The sequence below is a fragment of the Astatotilapia calliptera genome, chromosome 15 (assembly GCF_900246225.1).
Source record: "Astatotilapia calliptera chromosome 15, fAstCal1.2, whole genome shotgun sequence".
Classification (NCBI taxonomy): domain Eukaryota; kingdom Metazoa; phylum Chordata; class Actinopteri; order Cichliformes; family Cichlidae; genus Astatotilapia; species Astatotilapia calliptera.
Window position 1 is genome coordinate 39,580,150 of NC_039316.1, and position 10,025 is coordinate 39,590,174.

Genomic DNA, 10,025 nt, shown 5'->3' on the forward strand with positions numbered 1-10,025 from the left:
GTATGGGTGTGTGTATAGGGCTTTGGAGCGTGATGTCACGGGGGGTGGGCGTGGAAAGGATTTTGGCCCGATCCGCCATTTTGGGGGTCTAGCGCAAGTGAAAAGGGAGCGAAGTCACACACACCAGCCATGGTTCGTATTTGCTGTGTGGTCGGCTGCAATGTTCGATCACACGACCGGCAAGAGAATAAGGTTGAAAATGGTTTATCTTTTCATTCTTCCCCAACCTGGAAGCAACATGAGGCAGCTCGTGTATTGATGTTACCAAACGAAGGCGTCCAGCCTGGATAGCAGCTGTGAGACGAGCTGACGTGCAGTTCTCTTCCATCTCCAAATATCTGTTGGTGCTCCAGACATTTTCATTCCGGTAAGTTCTAAATATGTTCATATCACTCTTTATAGCCTATTAGTTTTATTTTCTATGCGCTCTGAGGTCATAGCAAATTAGAACAAACATCCTACTGAGTGATTTTGCAGAACTACCTTCTATCTATAGAGATGCTAATTATTTGGCATTATTGCAGCAAACCAGCCTATGAAATGGATGAAACATCGTGACTGGGTTCCAGCGCTACACAAGGGACCTGCTGCAAACAGACCACCATGCCAATCAGATTACTTCTTCCATGTGAGGGTGAAGAGGTGACCCTCCTGGATAAGATGGTGAAGGTTTGCTGCGTTTTGGTGAACAGTGTGATAATAAAACCAGGGAAAATGAAACCTGCTCCTGTTAAATGTTCTTAAGTCTTGTGCTGTATAAATAGCTGTATTTTTTTCAAAAGATACAGTAAATAATGTTAGTAGTGGGTGATGTCATGTAAACACTCATGATTTTGTGTAAACATTTTGTCATTTGTAAACTATAAATGACATCATCATTGTAACTGATGTGATGTTCTATAAGGTGGTTTCAATAAAAAAAAAAAGAGGCAAAAATTAGTTTGTTTCTTTATTCAACTTTTGAACAGTGGGACTCAGTCAGTACATATTCAGTAAATGCAAATTATTTACACAGCAGTGCACTACAGGCATAAATCTAGACCCCTAGATAAAACATTATGGGTCATTCCCACAACCCACAGCTTTACTGTGTTCCAGCAAAGTATCCAATAGCAGTGACAACTCCTCCACAGTAGCAGGTGGGATTTTTCTGTTTTGAGGACCGCTCCTTTTACCTGTCACTACAGATGGGCTGTTTAGGTTTTGATCAAGAGCCTTTTTTTGGGCAGCTGAAGAGGAGAAGTCTATCTTATGGCCAACCTCTGGCTGTATCTTGGTAATATTACCCAGCAAAACCCAGTATGCAGGTTCATCTGTAACAGTCCTTGTGCCACAGATAAACACTGTTGCTTCTACATTAAACAGAAGAGCAGCGACATGGCTGCAGGTCTCTGCGACTCCGGCCATACAGGTGCAGTGGGCGGCTTCAACCTTCCCTGTGATGCTCACGGTGACCCATCGCTGCAATGCTGGTTCATTCAGTCTTTGAGAGTGCAGGACCTGAAACACACACAGACAAAGTTCATTTAAAGACAAGAACTATGAGCCAAGGCTGACGTAAATGTTCAAATTCAAATTTTATTTGTCACGTACACAGTCATACACAGTACGATATGTAGTGAAATGCTTGGTGAAATGTGTTTTATCTACTTTATCATAAATGTAACAAAGTGTTTAGAAAGTTAGCACATACATGTAATTTTTCATTTCTTTATGTGTCCATCTATAGAACGCTGCATGTTATAGTGTAAATCTGCCTGCAGAAAATGAACCTAAAGTATGTACCGGTAATGCAAGGATGTCATCACTTTAGAGATGGAGAAAGCATAAAGTGACAATTATGAATCCCTTAATATGATAAGGAGATTCTGCAGGTCATTGATCAATATATAAAATTAAAATAAATTGTATTTTTAGTGACACAAGATACAAACATGGAAGCAAGATGTTTAATTAGCATTATTTATAATAAATATGAATAAATTAGTGCAATTTCTTTAACCATAAAGAATAACAATCCTTCAGGAGAATGTCACATCAATGCACTGAACTCACTGTTATCCCTCTAACAGCCTCCACATGTTCTCACTGTAATTTCCCCTCATGAATGAATTTATGCTAATCTGAATGTTTGCAAGGAAATCAAACGCATTTCACTCGCTGTACTCGAGCTGACTTACCTTTGCTTGAATGACGACTTGTACGCGCTGACTCCACAGATAAGGTACGAAAATATGTCAGGCTACGTCAGTAGCGGTTGGTCTTCAGGGTTTCTACTCCACGGCCGTATTTCATACGGGTCCACATTTCCAATGCAGGCTATTTTCTGCAAGTACCGCCGCTTCACCTCTGAATGAAATCGGTCTCTATACAGTTCATTCTCTTTTGAGCTGCTTTTAAGCATCTTTCTTGTAGTCGTCGTTCCAACACAGTGTGTTTGGTTTGATTCGTAGACCCCGAAAATGGTGCCGCGCTCCCATAATGCATTGCGGCGTGACGTCAACTCCAAAGCCCTATGGGTGCGTGTGTGTGTGTGTGTGTATGGGTGTGTGTATGGGTGCGTGTGTGTGTGTGTGTGTGTGCGTGTGTGTGGGTGTGTGTGTATGGGTGTGTGTATGGGTGCGTGTGTGTGTGTGTGTGTATCGGTTCGTGTGTGTGTGTGTGTGTGTGTGTGTGTGTGTGTGTATCGGTTCGTGTGTGTGTGTGTGTGTGTGTGTGTGTGTGTATGGGTGTGTGTATGGGTGCGTGTGTGTGTGTGTGTGTGTGTGTGTGTGTGTGTATCGGTTCGTGTGTGTGTGTGTGTGTGTGTATCGGTTCGTGTGTGTGTGTGTGTGTGTGTGTGTGTGTGTGTGTGTGTGTATCGGTTCGTGTGTGTGTGTGTGTGTGGTAGCCTGAAGGGAGATGGATTAGTTTCGCTGTAGTGGGGGAGGTAATGGTGGTGCACCTGGAATGACTAAAGAGGGTATAATGCTTGTGATGTTGTGGCCTTTGGCACTGGACTTAAATGGGCTGATTGTTAATTTTTTTCTTTTTAATGGCTAATCTCACAGGATTTCACAAACACACAGAAAACAGGGGGCAGAAATCAGTGGTCAGGAGCTGACGCACCACGTAAACACTCGACTTTGATTGGCTCTCTGAGGCAAACAGTATGGTCCTTACTGTTTGGTACAACAGGAGTAAAGACAGATAGCAGGTTTCATGAAGCCATTCAAATAATGCAAAGAATGAGTATATTTGGGACATTTTGTTCCATGATGTTTGGATAAATAACAGTTATGTCTGTTTCATAGATGAAATTGCTTTTCTTATTTTTGCTTGAGCTGATGTTACAGGAATGCCTGAAAGTATGTTTCAACTTTTTGTGTGAGTGCTCGTGGTAGGATGCTACAGGCGGTGATCAATTTTAAGATTCCTCTTTCATTTCATTCTTTCAAACTGGTGAAAACATTTATGTGTCTGTTTTACTCTGTATTGTCTGTTGGAAATTTATGGAAACTAGTGCAATTTTTTGGAGATAATAACTAATTTGGATCTTTTTATTCCCTGTGCTGCGCCTGTTAGGGGTCACCACATCTCCTCTGTATTTTCCTTTGTCACATCGACCCTTTCACACCCTTTCATAATACCTAATTTACATAAACAGAACATTTTAGAAAACTTGTAATGAAAACAAAGTAAGCAATCAAGTGGGGGAAGCTTTGTGATGATATCCATTAGTTAAAATCTCATCCAAACACACTGGTTTCTCATAAAAACACAGGAACTTTTACCATCATTTCACAATTTCTTCTGTAAATCGGAGCCAGAAAGCGACTGCAGCCACACCAATCCTTTATCTTTATTTCCCATCTTAAGATAATATTAATTTTAGAAAATTATATCTTCAAAAACAAAGATTATTGAGGGCTTTGACAGTATTTGATGACTTATTGAGTGATTTAAACTAATTGAGTGATTTTTAAAAGAATCTTTGTATAAAAAATATTTTCAGATGTATCACAAGCAGTGTTGGTCAAGTTACTTGAAAAAAGTAATCAGTAACTAATTACTGATTACTTCCCCAAAAAAGTAATCCCGTTACTTTACTGATTACTTATTTTCAAAAGTAATTAATTACTTAGTTACTTAGTTACTTTTTAAAAACACGATTTACAACCTGAAGAGGTGATAAAGCGATAGATCTTTCAGCCCAATTCTACTTTTTCTACATAATCATCATACAAAATGTAATCAAATGGAAAAGTCTCTTTTTAAAACTTGTTTTATTAGTTTTAATCTTTTAACTTTATGCATTAAGCAAACATTTAATTATATGCAACATTCTCTGACTGGAAGAAATTAGTTTAACATTTAAACCTATTTTCTGCACATTCCAGCACATAAAATAAAATATTTTTTGTGTTTACACTCAGTCTTTCAAATAGATGCAAGTAAAACACAGCAGAAAATAAATGAAGTCAAAGACTCAGCGGTCCTGTTGCTCTATTTTCACCTGTAAAGCAGGAGTGGGGTAGGCGGAGGTTTACCCTGGTGCAGGTGTGCTGCGGTCAGTGGAAGAATCCGCGAGTTTCTCTGAGTTTCCCATTACGTCGTAGCTACTCAGTGCTTGCTCAGAAGTTTAGGGGTTTTTTCGCTGTAAAGAGAAGTTTTCTTCCCACGCACAACGGACACTAATGTTTTTGTCACTTTTTATGGAATCAAACTCAAAGTAAGGTCAGTACTTCCACGCTTTAAACGCTGCACGCTCATACTCTCTCCCACAATCGATATGTGATCCATTGTTGATCTGCACACAGCTGTTGTCACGAACATCGCACTCGCTTACGTCACTGTCATGAGACATTCTCGCAAAAAAATCACGGTTTTAGTAACGCAGTAACGCAGCGTTCCTACGGGAAAGTAACGGTAATCTAATTACCATTTTTGCAATATGGTAAATGGCCTGTATTTATATAGCGCTTTACTAGTCCCTAAGGACCCCAAAGCGCTTTACATATCCAGTCATCCACCCATTCAGACACACATTCACACACTGGTGATGGCAAGCTACATTGTAGCCACAGACACCCTGGGGCACACTGACAGAGGTAATCCCTTACTTTACTCGTTACTTGAAAAAAGTAATCAGATTACAGTAACGCGTTACTTGTAACGCGTTACTGCCCATCTCTGATCACAAGGCAAAAACTGGCTTTGTTAAATGTTATTGGAGTTTGTCACACACATTTTTGAACTTACTTTGTCAAAGTATATAAAATAGCCAAACAATACACTTTAACACTGCGTACCTTCTGTTGTTTACAAAAGAGGCCATGTAGCTGTTTTAATACACTTTCCAACATTAAGGAACCCGAAGAAGTTTAGTTATTAAGAAATTCATTGTAAAAATGGGAGGTGAGGGGCTGGATAATTGAAGCTAATGTGGTTGGTATTATCAACCAGCCTCAAACCAAAACATCACCTGTTGCAGTAGTTTGGAAAAGTCCATGGTGACAACAAACCTGGACTAGTGAGGATATTATGTTTGTTATTAAAACACAAAATGCATAAAAGGCAAAAAACAGAAGAAAAAAACGTGTTTTTTGTTGTAATTTAAAACACTGGACCACAATGTCTGCATGTTCATATAATGGTAAGGTTGTGGGTGTGTTTGGTGAGACACATTCTTAATTTCACTTCAGTGGTTTTTACTGGCACTGGCAGATTTTAAAAGCAATATTTCCAGTGCATCCAAATACAATTTACAGTACAATGAAAGAGCAATAGCCAATAGTAATAATAGGATGTGTGTGTGTGTGTGCGCGCCCAGGTTATTCATCGTTCCTCAGGTTATGAGATGTTTGTATATACTGGGAAATATGCTATATGTTTCATTCTGACATGCAGGGGCTGTTACACACTGGCCTAGGGGAAACCGGAGTGCAACACAAGGACTACAAGAAAAAGACCACAAAGAAGTAAATCACACAGCCACAGCTTTACAATGACTAGACGTTTTATTAACTCGACAGGTAGTGAGCATCAGGGTGGGCGTGGCCAAAACAACAAAATAAACACACTAGAAATTAATCCGAACTGACTTACCTACAGTGAGACAACCCCAAAAGAAAATACAAGCCTCTTTGTCATGTCTGTGTGTAGGCAGGCAGGAAGAGAGGACCCAAAATGCAGGACTCACTGAGACGGAAGTAACTCAAAACACACAGCTTTATTGCTGGTAGGAAGCAGAACAGAAAAACACTAACTAAACTAGAAGAACAGAATAACTAGGCAGGAAGGCTGGTAAACGGAACACACAGAGGAAGCGAGAGTGAACAGCCGTTAACGACGCGACACCGAGTAGGGGAAGACACAGACACTAAATACAAGAGGTTAACGGAGCGAAGAGGAAACAGCTGGGAGACACGGCTGACGCTGATTACACTGACGAGACAGGGAGAGCACAAAGCTGAACGCACTGACAAAGGACACAGACCTACAAAATAAAACAGGAAGCACACGACAGACAGAGACACATGCGCCAACCAGCGTGCAGCCTGTTACAGTCGCTCCTGCTTTTCTCTTAGTTTAGCTCTTTTTTCTTACGTATTCTTTTTTTTTATTCTTAGTGTATTGTCTGTCTTGTCTTAATGTTGGTTTATAATGGAGCATTGTAACAAAAAATAATTTCCCCCAGGGATCAATAAAGTATTCTGATTCTGATTCTGAAACAGGCATAATGACGTCATGGGCAAACAGAGGGACATACGGGCAGAGAAGACTAAGCACAGGCAACCTGAACCAAACACGAGGGCGAGATAACAAAACCTAAACCAGAAATAATCATCATCGTCATCATCATCATCATCATCATCATCGGATAACTAAAGAATCAGAATATAATTATAATCAAAACGGTATCACCAGAGAACAAGAACTAATCCATAATGCAAAAATAAACCAAAACATAAGAAACTCCTCCACCTCCACCCCTACAGCCACCATGTCCAGATAGAAGTCTTTCTACACTATTTTCACTGCAGCCTAGCTCTTCTCATCTCGGAAAACTCAGTCACACGGCACAAAGAGGCCAAACGCGCGGCTCTCTGGAAACAGGAAGTAGGAGGGGCTGCCGGCCCAGTCAGGTCCCAGTTTGTAGCCGGCCTCATTCCATCTTCCACCAATGGTCAGCCTCACCTGGAAACTTACATAACACAAACATCACAGAGTACAAACAATGCTCCCGCCTGGTGTGGCGAGTAACAGCGCCACACGGCAACTATGGCTGTGTCCCAATTCAGGGTCTGCACGTTTGAAGTACGCATTTTAAGTGTGATTACGTCATCACCATGCGACGACAGCTGTCCCAATTCGAAGTGTACTTCAAATGCATACTTCAAATGCATACTCCAAATGCGCTGTCGATTTCCCCAAATATCAAGCGTGGTCGTGCACGCTTCGTGGTCCCATATATCCCACAATTCATAGCGCGGCGGTGGGTGTGGATAATTTTGCCGCAAAATACGGCAGAAGGTAGCGGCCGAAGAGTGAACTGTCAAAAGTAAGTACTGAATATGATGTCACTTATTTATGTGCGAATGTTTAATAACGAAGAACATTAAGACATTTTAGAACATTTTAAACATTTAAACATTTTAAAACAGTTTATCCTTCAAGCTCGGGTCCTCTACCAGAGGCCTGGGAGCTTGAGGGTCCTGCGCAGTATCTTAGCTGTTCCCAGGACTGCGCTCTTCTGGACAGAGATCTCCGAAGTTGTTCCCGGGATCTGCTGGAGCCACTCGCCTAGCTTGGGAGTCACCGCACCTAGTGCTCCGATTACCACGGGGACCACCGTTACCTTCACCCTCCACATCCTCTCGAGCTCTTCTCTGAGCCCTTGGTATTTCTCCAGCTTCTCGTGTTCCTTCTTCCTGATATTGCTGTCATTCGGAACCACTACATCGATCACTACGGCCGTCTTCTTCTGTTTGTCTACCACCACTATGTCCGGTTGGTTAGCCACCACCATTTTGTCCGTCTGTATCTGGAAGTCCCACAGGATCTTAGCTCAGTCATTCTCCACCACCCTTGGGGGCATCTCCCATTTTGACCTCGGGACTTCCAGGTTATACTCGGCACAGATGTTCCTGTACACTATGCCGGCCACTTGATTATGGCGTTCCATGTATGCCTTGCCTGCTAGCATCTTGCACCCTGCTGTTATGTGCTGGATTGTCTCTGGGGCATCTTTACACAGCCTGCACCTGGGGTCTTGCCTGGTGTGATAGACCCCAGCCTCTATGGATCTTGTACTCAGAGCTTGTTCTTGTGCTGCCATGATTAGTGCCTCTGTGCTGTCTTTCAGTCCAGCTTTGTCCAGCCACTGGTAGGATTTCTGGATATCACCTCCTCTATCTGCCGGTGGTACATACCGTGCAGGGGCCTGTCTTTCCATGATGGTTCCTCGTCTCCCTCCTTTCTTGGGTTTCTGCTGCCTGAGGTATTCACTGAGCACTTGGTCAGTTGGGACCATCTTCCCAATGTATTCTTGGATGTTCGTTGTCTCGTCCTGGACTGTGGTGCTGACACTCACCAGTCCCCGGTCCCCTTCCTTCCGCTTAGCGTACAGCCTCAGGGTGCTGGACTTGGGGTGAAACCCTCTATGCATGGTAAGGAGCTTTCTTGTCTTTATGTCAGTGGCTTCTATCTCCTCCTTTGGCCAGCCTATTATCCCAGCAGGGTACCTGATCACAGGCAGGGCGTATGTGTTGATGGCCCGGATCTTGTTCTTACCATTCAGCTGACTCCTCAGGACTTGCCTGACCCTCTGCAGGTACTTGGTGGTTGCAGCTTTTCTAGCGGCCTCTTCATGGTTCCCATTCGCCTGCGGGATCCCCAGGTACTTGTAACTGTCCTCTATGTCTGCAATGTTGCCTTCTGGTAGTTCAATCCCCTCAGTTCTGACTACCTTCCCTCTCTTTGTTACCATCCGACTACACTTCTCCAGCCTGAATGACATTCCAATGTCATTGCTGTATAGCCTGGTAGTGTGGATCAGTGAATCAATGTCTCGTTCACTCTTGGCATACAGCTTGATGTCATCCATGTACAGGAGGTGGCTGACAACTGCTATATATATATATATATATATATATATATATATATATATATATATATATATATATATATATATATATATATATATCAAATCAAAATCACTTTTATTGTCACATCACATGTGCAGGAACATTGGTACAGTACATGTGAGTGAAATTCTTGCGTGCGAGCTTCACAAGCAATATATATATATATATATATATATATTTATATATATATATATATATATATATATATATATATATATATCATAATAATCTGACAGTACTATAATATTGGCCATATTATATTTACATTACCACAGTGAGATGACTTTAGTCTCATGAACAACATGAGCTAATTGTTATTTCCTAACTACTCTTGAAATGACTGTTCAGCACAGACATGAAGCCCAACAATCATGTTTACAGTCCTGTGGTCTCAGCCTCAGATACTCACCTAATCAAAGTGATGTCATGACAAAAATGAATGACCAACAAAACATTTTTCTCCTTCATTTCTGTCAATCAAAGCTGTATGTAACGTTTCTCGCGGTTAGTATCATGGTTGCTAGGCAACCTGGACAGTGCGACGAAGGCTAGACCGTCCCATTTCACAAGCCTCTCACTTCCGCACTTCTCGTACTCATAGTACGCACCGTACGTAGTACGCGTAGTGCGCGTAGTTCAAGCGCGCAGACCCTGAATTGGGACACAGCCAATGACCTGGGTCATAACAGGGGCGTCACATGGTTTTAAGTAAAGGGGGGGCCTTAGCCCCCAAGAGAAGCACACAATATGAATGAACATAGTACATGAGCACAAAATTTCACAAACAGAAAACAAAGACTGAGAAATTGCTTTTCAACTTTTTTGGACAGATTAAACATCTTAGGCCACAAAGAGATTTTCAGTTCATGAACCCACAGTTGCCTCCAGCACAAAATC